Raw genomic sequence first — 12,380 nt, forward strand, 5'->3', positions numbered from 1 at the left:
GATTTTCCAAATTCAGAACAGGGGAACTCGAATTCATTTTGACATTATCTCACAAAATTTATTATATCTCATGATTTACAATTCCATTACTTACACGTTTCTCTATGAGAAACTAGACTTAATAAGCTTTAATTTAATATTTTTTTCATCCTCTAATTTGATATCCACAATTTATGGTGATTTTTCAAAATTAACCTCTCTTTGTTGTCCAAAAGCTGTTTTAGTGCAAGATATTGATTACTAAGTTTATAACTCCTTATTCCCTTTCTCTATAATATTTCTCATCACTTTCACTTATTTCCTTCACTAATATATCAAGAACATAAAACCTTATATAAGAAAACTCTACTATAACATCATTTCTATGCTTTTTCAATAATATCAAACTTAAAAATATATTGAAATCTTGATGTTATTACCTTGTCCTATTAGTTTCAACCTTTAACTTGATTTTCTCTCTCTTCCAGCTTCTCTTTCTTGAATCTAACTTGATATTCTAGCTCCCCATAGTCTCCTTGTTATTTTTCTCTCTTGATGGATATGGAAATTCTTTTGATTTTTAGGTGAAAATGGTGAATTTTTGGTGGAATGACCAAATAGTAAAGAAAGCAAAACTTTCTTTCTTTCTCTCTTCTTCTCACGTTGGTGCATGGGAAAAAATGGTGGGATGGTGATTCTTCATCTTCCTTTTCTTATATATATACTAAATAAAATAATAATAAAATAATAAAATAATATTTAAAAATCAAATTAAAATATTAATAAACTAATATTTATTTAATTAATCTAAAATATCTCCAACATCATCATTGTCTTCTAGATTTCTCTCTCTTCTAATTGACCATTTTGCCTTTTATAATCTTTAAAAATTCCATCCTTGAGTCATCACTTAATTTGGTAAGATTACAATTTAGTCCCTCAAAATTCTTCCCCTTTTCAATTTGGTCATAATTCATCTATTTTCCTTAGTTTTTAGATTATTCCACCCTTAAAATATTTGCACCATTGGTCCTTCAAATTTTTCATATTTACACTTTACCCCCTCAAATTTTGAGTATTTACTCTTAATCAATAAAACTTTTCTCACTTTTGCGATTTAATCCTTTCTTGAATTAATATATCATAATATACTTCCCAATGTTGCCATAACTCAAAATTTCCCTTTTTGTCACTTTATATCCTTATTTTACTATATCAAGGAAACCTACTTTCTTACTGTAGTAATTTTTGGGGTATTACAGTAGTAATTTTCGAGATATTACAATTTATGCTCCAAAATCTGAAGATACAACTCCTTTAAATTTTCTACCCAAACCTTAAGAATTAACCCTCTCTCAAAGAGATACAAGTAAGCAAACAAATAAAGAATCCTTACAAGATTAGGATGTTTGCCAATTAAGCGCAAATACAAAGAAGAACATTTGAGATAAATGAATACAATGAAAGCTCACAAGTGTTTATAAGAAAATGTATGAAAGAATTGAGCTCAAGGTTGTTTTGACTGATCTTTAAGCTTTGCACATGTTTCTTGTTATTGCTAAACCTTTGGAAGATGGTATTTATACCCTTTAAATGATTTCCAATCGATGTGGTTGTTGTAGAAGTGAATGTAGCCGTTGGGATGAAATACCATGTCATTAACTTCACCTGCAGCAACGAGTATCGATACCTACTAAAAGGGTGTCGATATTTTTTGTAATTAATGTTGATTTCAGTGACTATTGGAGCAAGAATATCGATACTGTAACAACCCAATTTCAGTAGTGTTGGAAATGGTGGTTTGAGACCACAATTCTGATAAGAGAGTCAGTAAATATTATTCATTTAATATTTACGAACATTTAGTAGTCATATTAAACTTTAGTTAAGAAATTTAAATGTTTGAACTGCTAATTAAGCAAAAAGTATTAAATCATAAAAGCTACAAAAGTTTAACCCTATTAGTTAAATATACCAAATAGCCATGAAAAAAGGAATAGGTGGACTTAAATGATAATTATACAAAATGTAACACCCTATACTCGGGTTGGTTGCCAAGCCCAAATATCAGGATACCACATCACCGTCTTGTGTCATACACAATATTTTAAAATCTTGTTGTAAAAGAAATGTCTTCTATTTTAGTATTCATATAGGTGTTAAGTCAATCGACAAATTTTCCAAACTGTTAAGTAGGTATCGATATTAAAAGAGTGGTATCGATATTTCTCTCAAGTGGTATCTATACCACTTGCAAAAATGATACCAAATTAGCTTACTGTTTCTTGTTTCAAAAACCCAACTTTCAAAAAATATAGGTACCACTGACAAAGTATCGATAATTTCACCCGAGTATCGATACTCGAGATAAAATATCGATACCTACAAGTAAAATAGACTTCCTAAAATTCGACAATAGCAGAGGTATCATTTTTAAAGCCCGAATATTGATACCTCTATTCTATACCTTAAAAATGTAACATGTATTAGCACATTGATCATTCTCGATTAGTCCTAAACATCATGCATCAAATACCTTATAAAATACGCAGAAACATATCTCAAATGGCAGTCCCAAACATTATATTTTCAACTCTACAAAATACCAATTATAATAGGCATGCAATCAACTAAACATTCATAATAAAATCACATAACATCTACCACATTGCCTTTTATTCCCAAAACCCAATTAAACAAATAACACCTACTAATAGCAACTAAGTTCCTGGCTTGGATCACTCTTCGAGACCACACCGCTTACATTAGCACTACTTATCTACAATGGTTTAAAAGGAGTGGGTAAGCTTAACAAGCTCAGTGATTGCTTAGAATAACCACAACGCAAACAAGTCATCATGCATCAACCAAAAAACTTATAGCATTTTTCCAGAACGTCTCTAACTTAGTGCCATAATTTACATATTTAATCATCTTTCATGTATCCCTTTTACACATTTATATACGAATATTTAGGCATATATTTCGATACAAATTAATCACATATAGTCACATATAATCCCATTTAAACGCAATTTATAATAATTTGCATGGCATCCACGTACTCGTTTAGGCATACATTACATTACACATATATGCACTTTTAAAGATAATTTGGCACTTGAGCTATGAAACATAAAAGTGAGATCTATCATCACTCATTGGATACACGGATCTCCAACACACCACACTTAGACTTGCAGAGTCAAACATATCTCATAAGTGTAGCTTATAGCTAACACTCTCCAATATACCAAACACACATATACCGATGAATGGAGCTTAGCTCGCATTCCTTTATCTCTCTAAAAACTATCTCTGGGCCTCAATGCCCCAAATATCACAACACATATAAGTGAGTATTCACAATCCTATGGCAAGCCAACTATATCCAACGGTCTCATTAAGTCACTAGGATAAAATATCCATACTGTCATCAAATATTACTTTATTGATTATCCATACATATTCTCTGCATAACCATATCATTAGCACATTATACACACTGTCACATGGCATGAATAACATACCCTCATATTTACTATCACAACAATCATCACAACATGTTCATATTTGGTCACATCATAACTCTTTTTATCACAATTCACAAACATATTTATCACATATTTAGCATGGGTAAAAGAAAACTTACACTCAAAATTTAGAGAAGGGATTTAGGCTACCTATAAATTCCCAAATAACGTAATGAATCACTTACGAGCAACTAATGTAACACCCCTTACCCGAGACCGTCACCGGAATCGAGTACGAGATGTCATCCAATTTAACTTACCAATTCGGAGCATAAAAATTTGCTTTTAAAATTAAATTCACTGTTCACAACAAAACTGTCTACCTGCGTGACTGTCACTAATTTAATTATAACTTGAGTTACGAGACTCGAAATTTAAATCCGTAAATTTTCCCTGAAACTAGACTCATATTCCTACTTACCATAAAATTTTCAGAATTTTTTTACTTAGCCAATTAGTACAGTTTATTCATTAAAGTATCCCCTGTTTCACAGCTCGATAGGTCTGACCTCTTGGCACTAAAAATAAATTATCCCATTGCACAGAATTTATATAAGGTTATCATTTGTTCCTTTTGAAAATAGACTCACTAAGAAATCTATACATATAAATTATGACCCATAATTCTTTCTGTAAAATTTATAATGATTTCCCAAAATCAGAACAGGGGACTTCAAAAAACCATTCTGACCCTATCTCACTAAAATTCAAATATATCAAAATACAGAATTCGTTTGCCTACACCGTTTCTTTCATATAAAAATAGACTTGATAAGATTTAATTCCATATATAATTCACTCTCTAATTCCATTTCTACTATTTATGGTGATTTTTCACATTCACGTCACTGCTGCTGTCAAAGAGACTGCTTCTTTGTATTAGCTACCATTTACACATACATAATACCAAAACATAATCTTTACTAACCATTTCAATAGCTAATTTTAGCCATATCATATGAACATACTCAAAATGATTAAGACTCTATACATGCCATAGTTTAAACATTTTGAAAAGCACATAATACCGAGATGATTATGATAGTGTGATACGAGCTCCGACGATCCCCAATTCGATCAAGTTCAAATCACTATTTCTTCTTTCTTGATCTATATTAACACAATTTAATATATTTTATCAATATTCCATTCAAATACAATTCATACACAATATTTTGGCAAATTTACATTTTTCCCCATAACTTTTCAAAAATTCCACTTTTGTCCCAAAGCTCGTAAAAATAAAATTCACTAAATTTTTAAATTTCAAACTTCACTAAATCATATTTCATGCTCATAACAGCCCTCAATTTCACAAAATCACAACTTTATGCACACTTTACCATCTTTCACAATTTAGCCCTTTTCAACATTTTCATCAAAATTCATCTAGTAAAACTTGTAATTAACACTTCAAACATTCATTACCTAACATCACTAATCAATTTACAATTATATCATGAATGGGTCAATTTTAAACTTTAATTTCATTTAAATTAAATAGTAGAAACATGAAATTCAAGCTTCAATTAGCATAAAAATACGAAAATAATTAAAAACGGGGCAAGAAATCACTTACAATTGAGCTTAGAAAAATCAAAAACCCTAACTATTGAAGCATGAAAGTTTCGGCAGCAAGCTCTTCAATTTTGAAGAAGATGGACACTTATTTTCACTTTATTTTGTCTTTTTCTCAATTTGGACAAAAATGCCCTTGACCCATTACTTAGATATTTTTCTAGAATTACCCTTTTGTGTCCATATCACTAATTTATGGTCTAGTTGCCACATAAACACTTCCAATTTCATGCAATAATTCAATTAAGTCATTTAATCACTAATTAGACACACTTTGTATTTTTCTCGATTTAGTCCTAAAAATTCAATTAGGCACTAAATCATTAAAATTTTCTATTCATATTTTCACACAATATTTCAATCAATCAGTAACTAATAAAAAATTATAAAATTAAACTATTTCACTTTGGATTTGTGGTTACGAAACCACTATTCCGATTAGGCCCTATTTCGGGCTATCACAATTCTTCCCCCTTAGAAATTTTCGTCCCCGAAAATCTTACCAGTGAATAAGTTGGGATATTGTTTCCTCATAGCCTCCTCGGTTTCCCATGTTGCCTCTTCCATCCCATGTCGTTGCCATAACACTTTCACTAAAGCAATTTCTTTGTTTCTCAACTGTTTTACTTCTCGTGCTAAAATTCGAATCGGCTCTTCTTCGTATGTCATATCTGATCGAATTTCCACTTCAGTCGGTGAAATCACATGCGATGGGTCCGATCGATATCGCCTCAACATAGAAACATGAAACACATTATGAATTCTTTCCAATTCCGGTGGTAAAGACAATCGATAAGCCACTGGACCAATTCTTTCTATCACTTCATACGGACCAATAAATCTTGGACTTAATTTACCTTTACGGCCAAATCTCAGAATTTTCTTCCATGGAGACACTTTCAAAAATACTTTATCACCCACTTGAAACTCAATCTCTTTTCTTTTCAAATCCGTATACGACTTCTATCGATCCGATGTAGCTTTCAAACAATCACGGATTACATTCACTTTTTCTTCGGTTTCTTTTACCAAATCAACTCCATGTAACTGATTTTCATTAAGTTCAGTCCAATATAATGGAGTCCGACACTTTCGTCCATACAACGCTTCATAAGGTGCCATTTTTATGCTCGATTGATAACTATTATTATAAGCAAATTCCACCAAAGGTAAATATCTTTCCCAATTACCTTCAAATTCCAATACACAACATCTCAACATGTCTTCGAGTATTTGAATTACTCTTTCAGACTGTCCATCGGTTTGGGGGTGGAATGCTGTACTAAAATTCAATTTAGTACCCAATGCCTCTTGTAATTTCTTCCAAAACCTTAAAGTAAACCGTGGATCTCTATCAGATATAATAGATATGGGCACACCATGTAATCGGACTATCTCAGCAATATACAATTCAGCTAACTTGTCAAGTGAAAAACTCATTCGCACAGGAATGAAATGAGCAGACTTAGTCAATCGATCAACTATAACCCAAATTGAGTCTTTCTTTTTCGGTGACAGTGGCAATCCAGAAACAAAATCCATAGTAATCCTATCCCACTTCCACTCTGGCACCATAATAGGTTGAAGTAACCCTGAAGGTACTTGGTGTTCAGCTTTTACTCGTTGGCACACTAAACACTTTGTCACATACTCGGAGATATCCCGTTTCATACCTGACCACCAATATAATTTCTTCAAATCATTGTACATTTTTACACTACCGGGGTGAACTGCCAAACGACTATCATGTGCTTCTTGCAAAATTTTCTGAATTAAATCAACATTTTTCGGAACACATATTCTGTCACAAAACATTAAACATCCATCTGAATCAATTCAAAAATCAGAATTATTGTCCACTGCACACTGAGTCTTTCTTCTTTGCAATTCATTATCCACTTTCTGAGCCTCACAAATTTCTTGAAGAAACAATGGTCTAGCTTTTAACTCTGCAAGCAATGATCCATCTTCAGTCAATGTTAATCTCGTATTCAAAGCTCTCAAAGCAAAGAGAGACTTTCTGCTCAAAGCATCAGCAACTATATTGGCTTTTCCCGGATGATAATCTATCACAAGTTCATAATCTTTCATCAATTCCAACCATCTTCGTTGCCGCAAATTCAGATCTTTTTGTGTCATAACATATTTCAAACTTTTATGATCTGTGAAAACACGACATTTCTCACCATATAAATAATGACGCCAAATCTTCAAAGCAAAGACAATAGCAGCCAACTCTAAATCATGGGTAGGATAATTTTGTTCATACGGTTTCAATTGTCGAGAAACATACGCTATTACTTTTCCTTCTTGCATCAATACACATCCGAGCCCATTTAACGACGCGTCACTGTAAACAACAAATTCCTTTCCTAACTCAGGTTGCACTAACACTGGTGCCTCAGTTAAACACTTCTTTAATTTCTCAAAACTTTGTTGACACTCCTCGGTCCATTCGAACTTAACATCTTTTTGCAACAATTTTGTCTTCGGTGAAGCTATCATAAAAAACCTTCTACGAATCGACGGTAATATCCGGCTAAGCCCAGAAAACTCCTAACTTCAGATATATTTCTTGGAGGCTTCCATTCAACTATTGTCGATATCTTATTCGGATCCACTCGAATGCCATCTCTTGAGACAACATGTCCCAAAAATCCAACTTCACTAAGCCAAAATTCACTTTTGCTAAATTTAGCAAACAATTTCTTTTCTCGCAGAGTCTGTAGCACAATTCTTACATGTTCGGTGTGCTCAGCTTCACTTCGGGAATAAATAAGAATATCATCTATAAACACCACCACAAATTTATCCAAATAGGGCCGAAAAATCCGATTCATCAAATCCATAAAAAGAGCTGGAGCATTAGTCAGGCCAAAAGGCATTACAAGAAACTCATAGTGACCATACCGGTTCAAAGTCTCGCACATCGACTCTTTAACCCTCAATTGGTAATATCCGGATCTCAAATCAATTTTGGAAAACACTGTGGCATCCTTTAACTGATCAAACAAGTCATCTATTCGGGGCAATGGATACTTATTCTTTACTGTCACTTTATTAAGTTAACGATAATCAATACACAATCTCAATGTCCCATCCTTTTTCTTCACAAATAGTACGGGAGCACCCCACGGAGAGTAACTTGGTCTTACGAATCCTTTATCCGTCAACTCTTGTAATTGCACTTTTAATTTTTTTAATTCAGTTGGTGCCATTCTGTAAGGAGCAATCGATATTGGAGCAGTACCTGGCATTACTTCAATACCAAACTCTACTTCTCTAATCGGAGGCAAACCTGGCAACTCTTCTGGGAACACATCTAAATATTCACATACCACTGGCACTAATTCGATCTTTATTTCAGACACTTTTGTATTCAACACATAAGCAAGATATGCTTCACAACCATTTTTCAAACATTTACGGCGGACATGGCGTAAATCACAATTGGCATCACATTTGACTTATCTGTTTCAACCCGAAGAACTGTACCACTACTACACTTCAACTCAAGAATTTTCTAACTACAATCTATCTTGGCCTTATGCAATGTCAACCAATCCATTCCCAAAATAACATCAAATTCATCAAATGGCAACAACATCAAGTTGGCAGGGAAACACTGACCTTGTATCATCAAAGGACAATTTTTGCATATTTTATCAACTATCACATGTTTGCCTAAAGGATTCGACACTTTAACCACATACTTAGTCAATTCAACACACAAATTCTTATCAGACACTAAATTCATGCATACATACGAGTGAGTAGAACCAGGATCAATCAATGCAAGAACATTAGTGTCTTAAAGAGAAAATATACCAGTGATCACATCAGGAGAATATGCTTCCTCTCTAGCTCGGATGGCATAAGCTCTCGTTGGAGCTCTCGCTTCAAATCTTACAGTAGTGTCTTTTGTTACACCTCTACCACTAGTTCCAGCCCCCACATTTCCCGGTGGTCTTCCTCTAATAGTCACACCGCTCGATCTCACATTCTGAAACTTTTCTATCTCTTCTCTTTCTGGACAATCTTTCACAAAATGATCTTGAGATCCACATTTAAAACATGCTCGGCTGATTAAATAACATTCCCCCAAATGTCGTTTTCCACAATGTTGACATTCCGGTCTAGTAGGTTTAACACTACCTACACTTGCCATAGAAGTCGCCTGAGCTTTAGAACTTGAATATTGTCTTCCTCGATCTCTTTGAAAATTCACACTAGAAACATTCGATCGAGTATTCATTTCTCTAGACCTCTTCGCTTGAAATTGAAATGACTTGCCTATTGATCTTTTTCTTGCATCTCTTGCTTCACTTTCCACCTTTTTTTTCTCTTTGCTCAATTCTTCAGCCTTGATAGCTCTTTCAACTAGTACCACTAACTCTTTAATTTCAAGAATTCCCACTAGCAATCGGATATCCTCATTTAATCCATCTTCAAACCTTTTGCACAATGTAGCTTCATTAGATACACACTCTTGGGCATACTTGCTTAATTTGACAAATTCTCGTTCATATTCGGCTACCGTCATGCGCCCTTGTTTCAATTCAAGAAACTCTTTCTCTTTTGATCAATGAAAATGACTTACATACTTCTTTCGAATTCTTCTTGAAAGAAATCCCATGTAACTTTCTTTTTAGGCACCACTGACACTAAAGTTTTCCACCAATTATAAGCTGAATCCCTCAACAATGAGATAGCACATTTGAGACTTTCTTTTGGAGTATAAGATAATTCATCTAACACTCTGATGGTATTATCAAGCCAGAACTCTGCTCTTTCAGGATCGTCATTTACATTAGCTCGAAACTCTTCGGCTCCATACTTTCGAATTTTGTCCACTAGAAGCTTTGACAATCTTAACACTTCAGTTTGTTGAGGAGTTATGGGAACAGCTTGAGGAATAGGAGGGGGCGGAGGAGGTTGAGCATTAGGATTAGTTCTAACAAACTCAGTGTACCAATGGTTCATCATTTGGAGAAAAGCTTCTCGAGCCTCATCTACTTGACCCTGAGTCTCGGGTCTACTTTCAACAGGCACATTAGTTTGAGCATCATCAGCTGTATCTCGATTATAATCCATTACTATAAAAAAAATATTTTAAGACGTCAGGAGTCGTCACACTATCATTATTCAATTATGGCATGTATAGATAGTCTATTACACTCGCTACGTTAGTCCGAGAATCGACTAAACCGTAGCTCTGATACCACTAAATGTAACACCCCTTACCTGAGACCATCACCGGAATCGAGTACGAGATGTCATCCAATTTAACTTACCAATTCGGAGCATAAAAATTTGCTTTTAAAATTAAATTCACTGTTCACAACAAAACTGTCTACCTGCGTGACTGTCACTAATTTAATTATAACTTGAGTTACGAGACTCGAAATTTAAATCCGTAAATTTTCCCAGAAACTAGACTCATATTCCTACTTACCATAAAATTTTTAGAATTTTTTTACTTATCCAATTTGTACAGTTTATTCATTAAAGTATCCCCTGTTTCACAGCTTGATAGGTCTGACCTCTTGGCACTAAAAATAAATTATCTCATTGCACAAAATTCATATAAGGTTATCATTTGTTTCTTTTGAAAATAGACTCACTAAGAAATCTATAAATATAAATTATGATCCATAATTATTTCTGTAAAATTTATAATGATTTTCCAAAATCAGAACAGGGGACTTCAAAATCTATTCTGACCCTATCTTACTAAAATTCAAATATCTCAAAATACAGATTTTCTTTGCCTACACCGTTTCTTTCATATAAAAATAGACTTGATAAAATTTAATTCCATATATAATTCACTCTCTAATTCCATTTCTACTATTTATGGTGCTTTTTCACATTCACGTCACTGCTGCTGTCAAAGAAACTGCTTCTTTGTATTAGCTACTATTTACACATACATAATACCAAAACATAATCTTTACTAACCATTTCAATAACTAATCTTAGCCATATCATATGAACATACTCAAAATGATTAAGACTCTATACATGCCATAGTTTAAACATTTTGAAAAGCACATAATACCGAGATGATTATGATAGTGTGATACGAGCTCCGATGATCCCCAATTCGATCAAGTTCAAATCACTATTTCTTCTTTCTTGATCTATATTAACACAATTTAATATATTTTATCAATATTCCATTCAAATACAATTCATACACAATATTTTGGCAAATTTACATTTTTCCCCATAACTTTTCAAAAATTCCACTTTTGTCCCAAAGCTCGTAAAAATAAAATTCACTAAATTTTTAAATTTCAAACTTCACTAAATCATATTTCATGCTCATAACAGCCCTCAATTTCACAAAATCACAACTTTATGCACACTTTACCATCTTTCACAATTTAGCCCTTTTTCAACATTTTCATCAAAATTCATCTAGTAAAACTTGTAATTAACACTTCAAACATTCATTACCTAACATCACTAATCAATTTACAATTATATCATGAATGGGTCAATTTTTAAACTTTAATTTCATTTAAATTAAATAGTAGAAACATGAAATTCAAGCTTCAATAAGCATAAAAATACGAAAATAATTAAAAACGGGGCAAGAAATCACTTACAATTGAGCTTAGAAAAATCAAAAACCCTAACTATTGAAGCATGAAAGTTTCGACAGCAAGCTCTTCAATTTTGAAGAAGATGGACACTTATTTTCACTTTATTTTGTCTTTTTCTCAATTTGGACAAAAATGCCCTTGACCCATTACTTAGATATTTTTCTAGAATTACCCTTTTGTGTCCATATCACTAATTTATGGTCTAATTGCCACATAAACACTTCCAATTTTATGCAATAATTCAATTAAGTCATTTAATCACTAATTAGACACACTTTGCATTTTTCTCGATTTAGTCCTAAAAATTCAATTAGGCACTAAATCATTAAAATTTTCTATTCATATTTTCACACAATATTTCAATCAATCAGCAACTAGTAAAAATTTATAAAATTAAACTTTTTCACTTCGAATTTGTGGTTACGAAACCACTATTCCGATTAGGCCCTATTTCAGGCTATCACAACTAATCCAAACACTCACCAAAATATACATTTTTTCCAAAAACCAAAAACTTAGACAAGCTTTTCTTTGCCTTTATCTTTACTTGTTGAAGGTCCTATTGACTCTGACGTTTCAACAAGACAAGCAAAAACACACATTCAACAATCAGTCATCAACTTCATTAAAATAATCACAAACATAAGCCTAAACTACATTATCTTTTAACTAAAACTTT

The sequence above is a fragment of the Gossypium raimondii genome, chromosome 10, assembly GCF_025698545.1.
Source record: "Gossypium raimondii isolate GPD5lz chromosome 10, ASM2569854v1, whole genome shotgun sequence".
Taxonomy (NCBI): domain Eukaryota; kingdom Viridiplantae; phylum Streptophyta; class Magnoliopsida; order Malvales; family Malvaceae; genus Gossypium; species Gossypium raimondii.